General features: G+C 51.6%; 1 long non-coding RNA gene across 1 annotated transcript; it reads left to right on the forward strand.

The window, feature by feature from the left end:
- Positions 1 to 4: 4 nt before the first annotated feature.
- Positions 5 to 8,983, forward strand: LOC123779767 (uncharacterized). The gene is made up of 3 exons (XR_015726803.1): positions 5 to 4,342; positions 4,693 to 4,862; positions 7,182 to 8,983. It is a non-coding gene; the product is annotated as an uncharacterized LOC123779767 (long non-coding RNA).
- The last annotated feature ends 436 nt before the right edge of the window (positions 8,984 to 9,419 follow it).

The following is a 9,419-nucleotide window of genomic DNA, read 5'->3' on the forward strand; positions in this document are numbered from 1 at the left end:
AAAAAGGAGGGGGGCCAGGAAATCAGCTGTGAGGTCACGTGCGGCGCGCAGCCAGTGGGCGCGCGACCTTTTTGTTTTGATACATTCCATTCGACTCTTAAAGGGGCAGTGCGCCTCCCTGGCCGCGTTCCCCTAGTCGCTCCCAACAAAACAACGCGAGCCGCATTCGCGTCAGGGACACTTTTCCCTCTTGCGTTTGACCCACAGGCAACTTTGGCCCGCCCCCCCCCCCTCCACGGACCCGTTCTCAAAAAGATGTAACGACCTATGAGGAGTTCTCATCATCCTCTGGAAGCCACCATTTATTAAGCACTTGCTGTGTGCACAGCTTGTGCAAAGCCAAGCCCTGGTAAGCTACGGGGAGCGCTCAGTAAGGACTCACTGAGCTCGGTGAGAATTCTCAGCGCACGCCTGAGAAATAGGTATGCTTGACTCCATTACACAGATGAGGACTAGAGGCCCAAGGCGCTCAGCGGTGATTCGTAAGCAGCAATGGGAGGGTTGGTGGTGACGTTCCCACCCGTATGCAGGTGTGGCTGGTGAGGAGCAACAATCCCGGGAAGCCTTGTTTGGGATAGGGGTGAAATGCCAGCTCACCCCAAAGAGGCGGAAGTGTAGGAAGAAACCTTGGAGACCCCTGGATCCGTTCCAGAGATGGGGAAACTGAGTCCCAGAAAAGGGGCAGGGACTTTAACTAGGACTCATAGGACTGCGGGGGGTTGGTGGTGGTGGTGTTGGCAGACTTCCTTTCCGAAGGCGGACTTCACCTGCCTTCCCTCTACCCTCATCTGGTTCACCCCTGAAGCGGCGCGGGACCTCCCACCCGTTGCTGCCTACCAGACACCTGATTGCAGGTTGCCTTTTACCGGTTGTTTACTAAGATGTAAGCTGGACGTTCATTGCCACGTGACCGCTACCCAACTCACAGTAGAGAGCACTTGTGTTTCCCTCGCTCCCTTCCAGTCAGCGCCCCACCCTTTGGGGTAACCGCTGTCCTGGACTAATTTGATTTTCCTAAAACGTCACATAAACAGAATCACAGAGTATGCACTTTGTAGCGTTCCGTTTCTTTCGTTCAACATTTTAATCTATGGCATTCATCCATGTTGTGTATTTTCCATTGCTGAATGGTATTCCATTGTGTGCATATACCATAATTTTTATTATTTTTATTTATTTAATTTAAGTAGACTCCACCCCCAATGTGGGGCTTGAACTCAAGACCCTGAGATTGAGAGTCTCATGCTCTACTGACTGAGCCAGACAACGCCCCCCCCATAATTTCTGATCCGCCCACCTCTTGGTGGGCATTTGTGTCGCTTTCAGGTTTTGACTATTATGAATAAATCTTGAACACCTCTTTTGAACACATTCTTGAGCCCTCTTTTGGTGTCCCTACTGTCGCATTCCTGTTGGTGGCTACCAAGAATGCTGGGTCTCACTGAAGGTGTAAGAGAAACGGCCAGACCTTTATGAGACCAAATTATGAGAAATTGTCAGACCTTCTTCCAAAGTGGCTGCAGCATTTTATGATCCTAACAATAATTTTGAGAGTTCCATTTGGTGGTGTCGCCCTTTGCACTGTAGCCATTCTGATGAATGTGAAGGGTTCTTTGGGTGGCTTAAATTTGCATTTTCCTGATGACTGATGATGTTGAGCCTTTTTCAAATGATTCTTGGCCATTTCGATATCCAATTTTGTGGAGAACCTGTTTAAGCATTTTGCCCATTCATTTTTCTTCTTTCTGATTTATTGGAGGTTTATTATTTTTTTCATAGCTTCGTCGTGAGTCCTTTGTCAGATATATTTACTGAGACTATCCTAGCCGACTTTTTTTTTTTTTTTTTACAAGAGTTATCATGGAGTTTGGAAACAAAAACAAAGCTGAGGAGTGAGTCATTATGTACAAGGAGACAGAAGAGGATTCTGGGGCCAGAGGGGGCCTTGACCTCAGCTGAGTCAGGGCCAGTTACAATGCCGAGCAAGCAAGATGTGACCTCCTATATGTCTCAGGTGACTTCTTTGTCTCCAAAGAACTTGCTTCTAGAAATTCCATGAACAGGCCGTTCTGTTTCCCACTCTGGGCCTTTGCTTGTGTTGTTGCTCAAACATCACCGTCTCCAGGAAGCCCTCACTGATGCTTCCCAGTCAACGTGGGTCCAGGGGAGATTCCTCTCTGAATGAGTCCCTGGCAGAGCCCAGTGCAGACCAGGCCTAGCAGAAGAGCCCAAGATCCTCCGCGGTTTTGACTCCTTTCTTTCTCTCCTAGCTTTTAATGTCTATTAGCTTTCTGGGGTCTTTAAAACTTGCAGAAATCATTTGGGAAAGAAGGCACTAGATCAATAAAACTAGATCAATAAAACGTAATTAGTGAGCAACTAATATACACCAAGCTGAGTGGATTTACTTTATGTTTTCACCCAGAGCATGCTGGCCATGAAGGAGGACTTGGGGATGCGTTGCTGAAAGAACGTGTGACCCCAAAAGTTAGAAAGTAAATCTGGGTCCCAATAGTCTTGGCGTAGATGAGCCCTGGGTGCTTAAAGCCCCTATGGCTGGGACCTGGTGGGGCCACATGGAGACCAGGTCTATCTGTAAGTTATCATTTATTCAATCATTAATTCATTTAGCAAATATGTATTGAGCACCTACTGTGTGCCAGGCACTATTCTAAGGGGACACAATGAAACAGACCAAGGTCCTTGCCCTTCAGGAGCTTACGTTCTAGCAGAGGGAGAGACAATAAGCAAAGAAAGAAATAGATACATGGTCTATCTCATGGAGACAAATGCCCCAGATATTCAGCCAGGAGGGACGTGGGCAACGCTTCTGGAGGAACTTTCAGACAGGGTGGCCAGGACACACCTCTAATGACTTGGGGTCCTTTAATGAATGATTTGAAGGAGGTAAGAAAGTGAGTCAGGAGATGTTGTGGGGAAAAGCGGTCTAGGCAGAGACGACAGCCAATGCAAAGGCCCTGAGGTGTGTTTAAAGAACACACTGAGGCCGGTGGGGCTGGGGCATAGTGAGCTGGGGAGACAGGTGAGGCTGAAGGGCCTGGGGGATAGACTGAGCGTCCTCGCTGACCACAGCGAGGCCTTTGGCCTTTCCTCTGAGCCAGGAGGGAGCTATGGGAAGGTTTTGAGCAGATCAGGGATGCAGTCTTAGGTTTTTTGCTTTTCTTTTTAATACTGGAAAATGTCAAATATACAGTATGTATAAATACATTGAAGAGTAAAGTCAAGGTCAATGTACCCATCGTGACGGAGGTTTTCATTTTGGGGTTTTTAAAACAATTTTCAACATTTCAGGTCACGCCTACATATAGTAAAAATGACTTTCAGCGCATAGCTCTGAGAAATGTGTACCCTCCCGTAGCTAGCACGGCAACCAAGTTATGAACGTTTTATCATCCCCCCAAGTTCCCTGAGCCCCTTTTAACCTCTCCCCCACCCCACTCTGATTTGTTTTCTGTCCCTGTTGTTTCGTCTTTTCCAGCACGTCGTAGAAATGGAATCATGCAGCACGTGGCCATCTAGGCGCGCTCCTCCAGTCAGCACGGTGTCTTTGTGATGGGCCGGGGGTGCTAAGCCTGTCAGCAGTGGGCTCCTGAAAGTGACAGATTTAGAATCTGAGCCAGTCTGTCTGCAGACCTGTGCTCCTAGCCCCTCTAGCTCTCTACCCCGGGCCTCAGTTTCCTTATCTGTGAAATCGAGTTCAGGGCTACGCGTAACGTCACCAAGCATCCCATCTTCTCGCCGTTGGAGGCTGAGACCCAAGCAGGCCTGGCTCGTCCATCCTGACCCTGCTCGGAGACCCCAGGCCAGTCACAGGCCTTCTCTGGGCCTCGTCCTCACTCCTGCAGCCCTAGCTGACCCCCTAGGACCTCGGCTCTGCCAGGCCTGTGTGGAATGAGTGTGGGCAGGGTGGGTGGGATTCCTGCCCTGCTTGCCAACCCAACATTCTTCCCAGTGAGCCCCCACCCCCTTTCCTCATCTGGACCCCGGCCGCCCCCACGCCCATGGACAGAGCCTTCACTTTTCCTTTTAATGCCTCTACTGTTCTTCTTTCCTGATTAGGTGCACAAGGCGGCTCATTTAAAAGTTTCAGAATACACCAAAAAATATCAACAGGGTAAAAGCCCCTCCGAAACCTACCTCCAAAGTCCACCACTGTTCGCAGGTGGGCTGTGTGTCCTTCTAGACATCGGCCTTCACTCATTCATTCACTGGCTCATTCGATGTTTTTCAGCCACTGCTGTGTGTTCTGGTTTCTGGAAGACAGTCATGAAAAAGGCAGAGGCTGGAGCTCTCTACACAGACGTTTCTTCCTAACACAAATGTAATCAAATCATATTCACTGCTTTGTAGTGGGTTTTCTCCTTTTAACAATATACTGTGAGCATTTTCCTTGGTTAATATATGAAAACCACAGCTCATTCTTTAAGAACGTTTTTCTTTCCCCCAAAGATTTCATTTATTTATTTGAGAGAGAGAGAACGAGTGAGAGATAGCACGAGCCGGGGTGAGAGGCATAGGGAGAGGGAGAAGCAGACTCCCCACCCATCAGGGAGCCCAACGTGGGGCTCGATCCCAGGAGCCTGGGATCACGACCCAAGCCGATAGCAGACCCTTCACCGACCGAGCCACCCAGGCGCCCTAAGAACGTTTTTACATTTAATTTTTGACTAGGCAATATGTTCACGTGTGTGAAACACTAAAGGAAAGCACATCCAGGCAACCGGGAACCGGCCGTCTACCTGATGCCCGCGGCTTCCAAGCTCCCCGTTCCCCGCCAGCCACGCGCAAGCGATTTACTTGTTTCTTAGGACTTTGTCCAGACTTCCCACACATACACCTGAGTACGTACGAGTAGAGATTCTTTCTTCCCATTTTTAATCCCCACATCAGCACAGAACCCTGAAGGGTGGCGTGTCACCTGCTGGGACGTCCCCGGGGCCCAGCAGTGTCCCCACTCCACAGCTGTGCAGCTTGCCGTTGATGGAATCTCATGATGTCACTAGCAGATGACAAGACCCTAACCATTCTCTTAGACACAGTCCTTTACTGACGGCCAATTGGGTCATTTCTAAATATAGCGTCTTTGTCTCCACGGCTGAATCTTCTGTCTCGTGGACGCAGTGATTAACCAGCTCCCTGTTGTTGGGCATTTAGGTCAACTTCCAATCTCTCACTGCATCGACGTGAACGTTTGCACAGATGTTTTTGCCGACGTTTGCAACTGTCTTCCCAAAAACACATCGGCTACCCGCAGCACCCCTGGAGCGCTCCCCTCTCCGGCTCTGTGCTGAGTGCCTTCCGCGTGCGATCCCATTAAATCCTCACGCTCACCCGGGGCCGCGGGGGTCATACAAATGAGGGCACCGGGCTTTGGGGAGGCTGAGGACTGTCCGTAGTCTCCTCAGGGGTGGGTAGTGAGCTGGGATTTGAACCCAGGTGAGGCTGAGTCCGGAGTCTGGCGTGCCCAGTAGAGGACGAGCCACCAGGTGGGCGCGACCGACAGGACCTTCCCAAGGGCAACGATGGCTCCCTCCTGAGAAGACCCGGTGTCTCTGAGATCATCCGGAGCAGATCGGGGTCCAAAGGGCAGCGGCTGTGGGGCCCAGGCAGGTTACGAGATTGAGGCAGCCGGGCTGGGTGTCTGACGAAAGGGAGCTGTGTGGCGTGTGGCAGAGGGGGCCTTCCCGCCCCGTCCAAAGGGGCAGCGCTGCTCACCCCGGCTCTGCTGACTGTCCCCCGTGGGAAACCTGTCCTGGTTTTTCAGGACGGGGTGGAAATCAAATAATAAAGTGGGGTCTTCTTACGTTTAAATGATGGCAACTGGTTAGAGAACACAGTGAGATGTAAACTTCTTCAAAATAAAAAAATTAGGGGAGAAGAGCAGACAAAACCAGAATAAGCCATTCTGGGCGAGATCCTGGTTCAAACAAAAACTCCAGCCATGAAAGATGTGTTGGAGATAATGGGGTAACTGGAGTACGGATCATGGATTGGACAGAACTACAGCTTTTTCCTTTGCTGGGATAATCATATCGTGGTTACAAGTGAGAATGTTCCTGTTCTTCGTGCTGAAGGGTTAGGAGCAAAAGGTTATGATGGCAGTAACTCACCCTCAGACGATTCAGAAAACAATGTGTCTACGTGGGGGGAGAGAGAGGCAGAGAGGGAGGGAAGCATTAGGGATGGCCATCCCAGCCTTCAACTGCTTGAGTGTTTGAAATGTTTCATAATAAAGATTGGGGGTAAAAAAAATGTATATGGGTGCTCGAAATGGCCCCCTGTTTGCCACCTATCATTTAGCTTAATTATCCCCTTGCCAAATGGGGAAACTGAGGCCCAAGGAGAAGGAAGAAACCTCTTTTTTTTTTTGCCACCAATTTACCTTCCTAATTCGTTTTCCTCAGCCAGTGTGAGAGTGGGTGCTTGGGCTGGTGGTAATAGGGCACTTCCTGTCCCCTGGTCTTTTCTTTCTCTCCCACCAGAGCTCTAGAGAATTGTTCTATTAGAGTCCCATTTTACAGAGGTGGAAACTGAGGCCTAGAGAGGGGAAAGTGACTTGGCTGAGCTTTACATCAAGTTGGGGAGGGAAGCAGGTCCTCAGGGATTCCTGTCTACCCTTCTATACCTAGAGCGAGAGCACTGGCTTTGGAGTCAACAGGCCAGGCACTGCCACCAGCTTTGCTGTGTGACCTGGGAGGCTGACCTAACCTCTCTGAGCTATAGTTTGGGGTGAGGAATTAATGAGGTGATGTGTGAGAAGGCCCCTGACCCGCTGCCCTGTGAACTGTTGGAGCCGTCACATGTCCCTCTGTCCCTGCAGTCCCCAAATCTCAGAAATCTCAGGATCTCCCGCTGTTGCACACACCCAGCCTGCCCCAAAGAGCCATTGCTCCCCCGTCCAGTCCTTCTCTTCCCCAATCCCAGAGCCACCTGGCTGCTGTGGGCCCCCAGACTCGGCCCAGCTCTCTGGGTGTCTCCTCCTATCGGGGGGCCACAAGGCTTGGACTCATGACGTCACCCTTCTGAGCATCGGGTCCCCCCAACCCTTCCCCGCCCCGTGCTACTCAGGGCTTTTTATCTTTATTGACCTGGCTTCCCTGGTCCTCCCCAAGCTTTTTTTTTTTTTTTTTTTTTTAAGATTTTATTTATTTATTTGACAGAGAGAGACACTGAGCAGAGGCCGGGGAGCTGCAGGCAGAGGGAGAGGGAGAAGCAGACTCCCCGCCGAGCAGCAGGCCCCATGCGGGGCTCGATCTCAGGACCCCCAGATCGTGACCTGAGCCAAAGGCAGCCGCTCAACCGACTGAGCCACCCAGGCGCCCCGATGACTCTGACAAAAGTATCCAGTTCTGTAACCGGCATCACAAGCATCCCATAGAGTATTTCCTTCACTCCCAATTTTCCGCGTGCTCTTTGGCTGTTAACCCTCCCGCCCCAAGTCCCTGGCAACCTCTGGTCTGTTTGTGCCGCTGTGGTTTGCCTTTTCCGGACAGCACCCTAATGGACTCGCATGTGATGTCGCCTTTTCCGTGTGGCTTCTCTGAGTCAGCACGTATCTGCCGCGCAGTCCTTTTTCCTTGCTGAGGACTATTCCATGCACAGATAGACCGCAGTTCGTTTTTCATTCACAAGTTTGTGGACTTTTGGGTTCTTTCCTGGTTTTCGTTACAAAGAAAATAGCTACTATTAATATTTGCATACAGGTTTTTTTCTCTTTTTTTTAAAGTAGGCCCTATGCCCAGCGTGGAGCCCAACATTGGGCTGAAACTCATGACCCCCAAGATCAAGACCCGAGCTGAGACCAACAGTCGGACACTTAACCGACTGAGCCACCCAGGCGGCCCTACACAGAGTGCCTGTGTGTGTGTGTGTGTGTACACGCAGGTTTTCATTTCTCTTGGGGGTGGAAGGGCTCCTAGGCAGGTGTGTATTTAATTTTATAAGAGGCTCTTCCCCAGAGCGGTCACACCAGCGCGTTCCCACCAGCGAGTTTTCCGGCCGACGCTCGGAATCGCCGTCTTTCAAGTCGGAGTCACTCTCATGGGTGCGCAGTAGACCGGGCTGTGGTTTGGATTTGCATTCGCCTAATGACTAACGAAGCTTATCATCTTTTCAGGTGCTTCTTTGCCATTCGTGTATCTTCTTTGGTGCGGTGTCTGTTCAGATCTTCTGCCCATTTTTTATTGGGTTGTTTGTTTTCTTAGTTTTGCGTTGTGAGGATTCTGTGTATATTCTGGGGACAAGCCCTTGACCAGAGATATGTTTTGCAAATATTTTCTTTGGGGCTTGTTTTGAGGATTCAGTAGCACCATAAATGTTCAATAAGTGGGTGCTTTTATCATTATTATTCTTACTACTACTCTTGCTTTATTACTGTGTTTTGTCCTTGTGGATAGAACCAAACTTCATGCCTCTTAGTCCAGAGCTCCCAGCGGCACCTGCCACCGGAGTCTCCCCTGGGCCTCTAAGCCCAACCCTGCGGTCGCTTCAGGCTGGAACCCCCCCTCCTCCAGGCCTCCTCGGGAGCCCAGGACGTCTCTGTGTTGTTTGTCGTTTGCAATATTCACTTATCAAAACCAACCAGCTGGCCGAGGCTGCTTGGCTGGGCTGCTGCTGGGAGGGGAGCGTGGCCCGGAGGAGACCTCCCTGCCCTGCCCCCGGGGCAAAGCCACATCCCTCCCCACCTCCCACCGGCAGCCCTGACTCCGGTGTGCTGGGCAGGCAGGGACGTGCTCCCTCCTTTCAGCCTCATCACAACACCCAGGATCTGATTTCCGTTTGCCAGAAGAGACGACCGAGGCTTGGAGAGCCCATATGGCCGCCCGAAGTCCCACAGCCCAGAAAGGGTGGCACCGAGGGGGAATCGCAGGTTCTCCGGCTACGCCCGGGGCGCGTGCGCACATGCTCACTCAGCAGCCGCCCAGCTCGCGCTCTCTGCTGAGCTGAGAACAGCTGGACGCAAACAGCCACTGTTTACTAGCACCCCGTCGGTGCCAAGCACAGGGCCCACAGGAGTTATGCTACCCTGGGGACAGCTGTTATTGGCCCATTTTACAGATGAGGAAACTGAGGCTTGGAGAGACCCAGTGACTCACTGGATACAGTAGCGGCAGAGCAGGCTTTGCAGCCAGGCACGCCGTCTCCTCAGCCAGGGTGCTTGACCGCCCGGCCACACTGGGCCCACAGCCCTCGTCCCTTCCGCGGGTCCTGCCCAACCTGGGTGGCCAGCTGTTCTGTGCTCCCAGGCACAGTCCGTGCGCATCGTCCCTGCCGGCCACAGTACCGCTGGGAAGTCCGTCCTGCCATCCCCACCTCCCCTCTCCCTTCAAGCTCACTGCTGCTCCATCTCCACACCCCTCTCCATGTGGGGCTGCTTCTCCAACTGCCCCCCCTCCCAA

The sequence above is a fragment of the Ursus americanus genome, chromosome 14 (assembly GCF_024610735.1).
Source record: "Ursus americanus isolate L20-20 chromosome 14, mUrsAme1.1.p, whole genome shotgun sequence".
In the NCBI taxonomy this organism is placed as follows: domain Eukaryota; kingdom Metazoa; phylum Chordata; class Mammalia; order Carnivora; family Ursidae; genus Ursus; species Ursus americanus.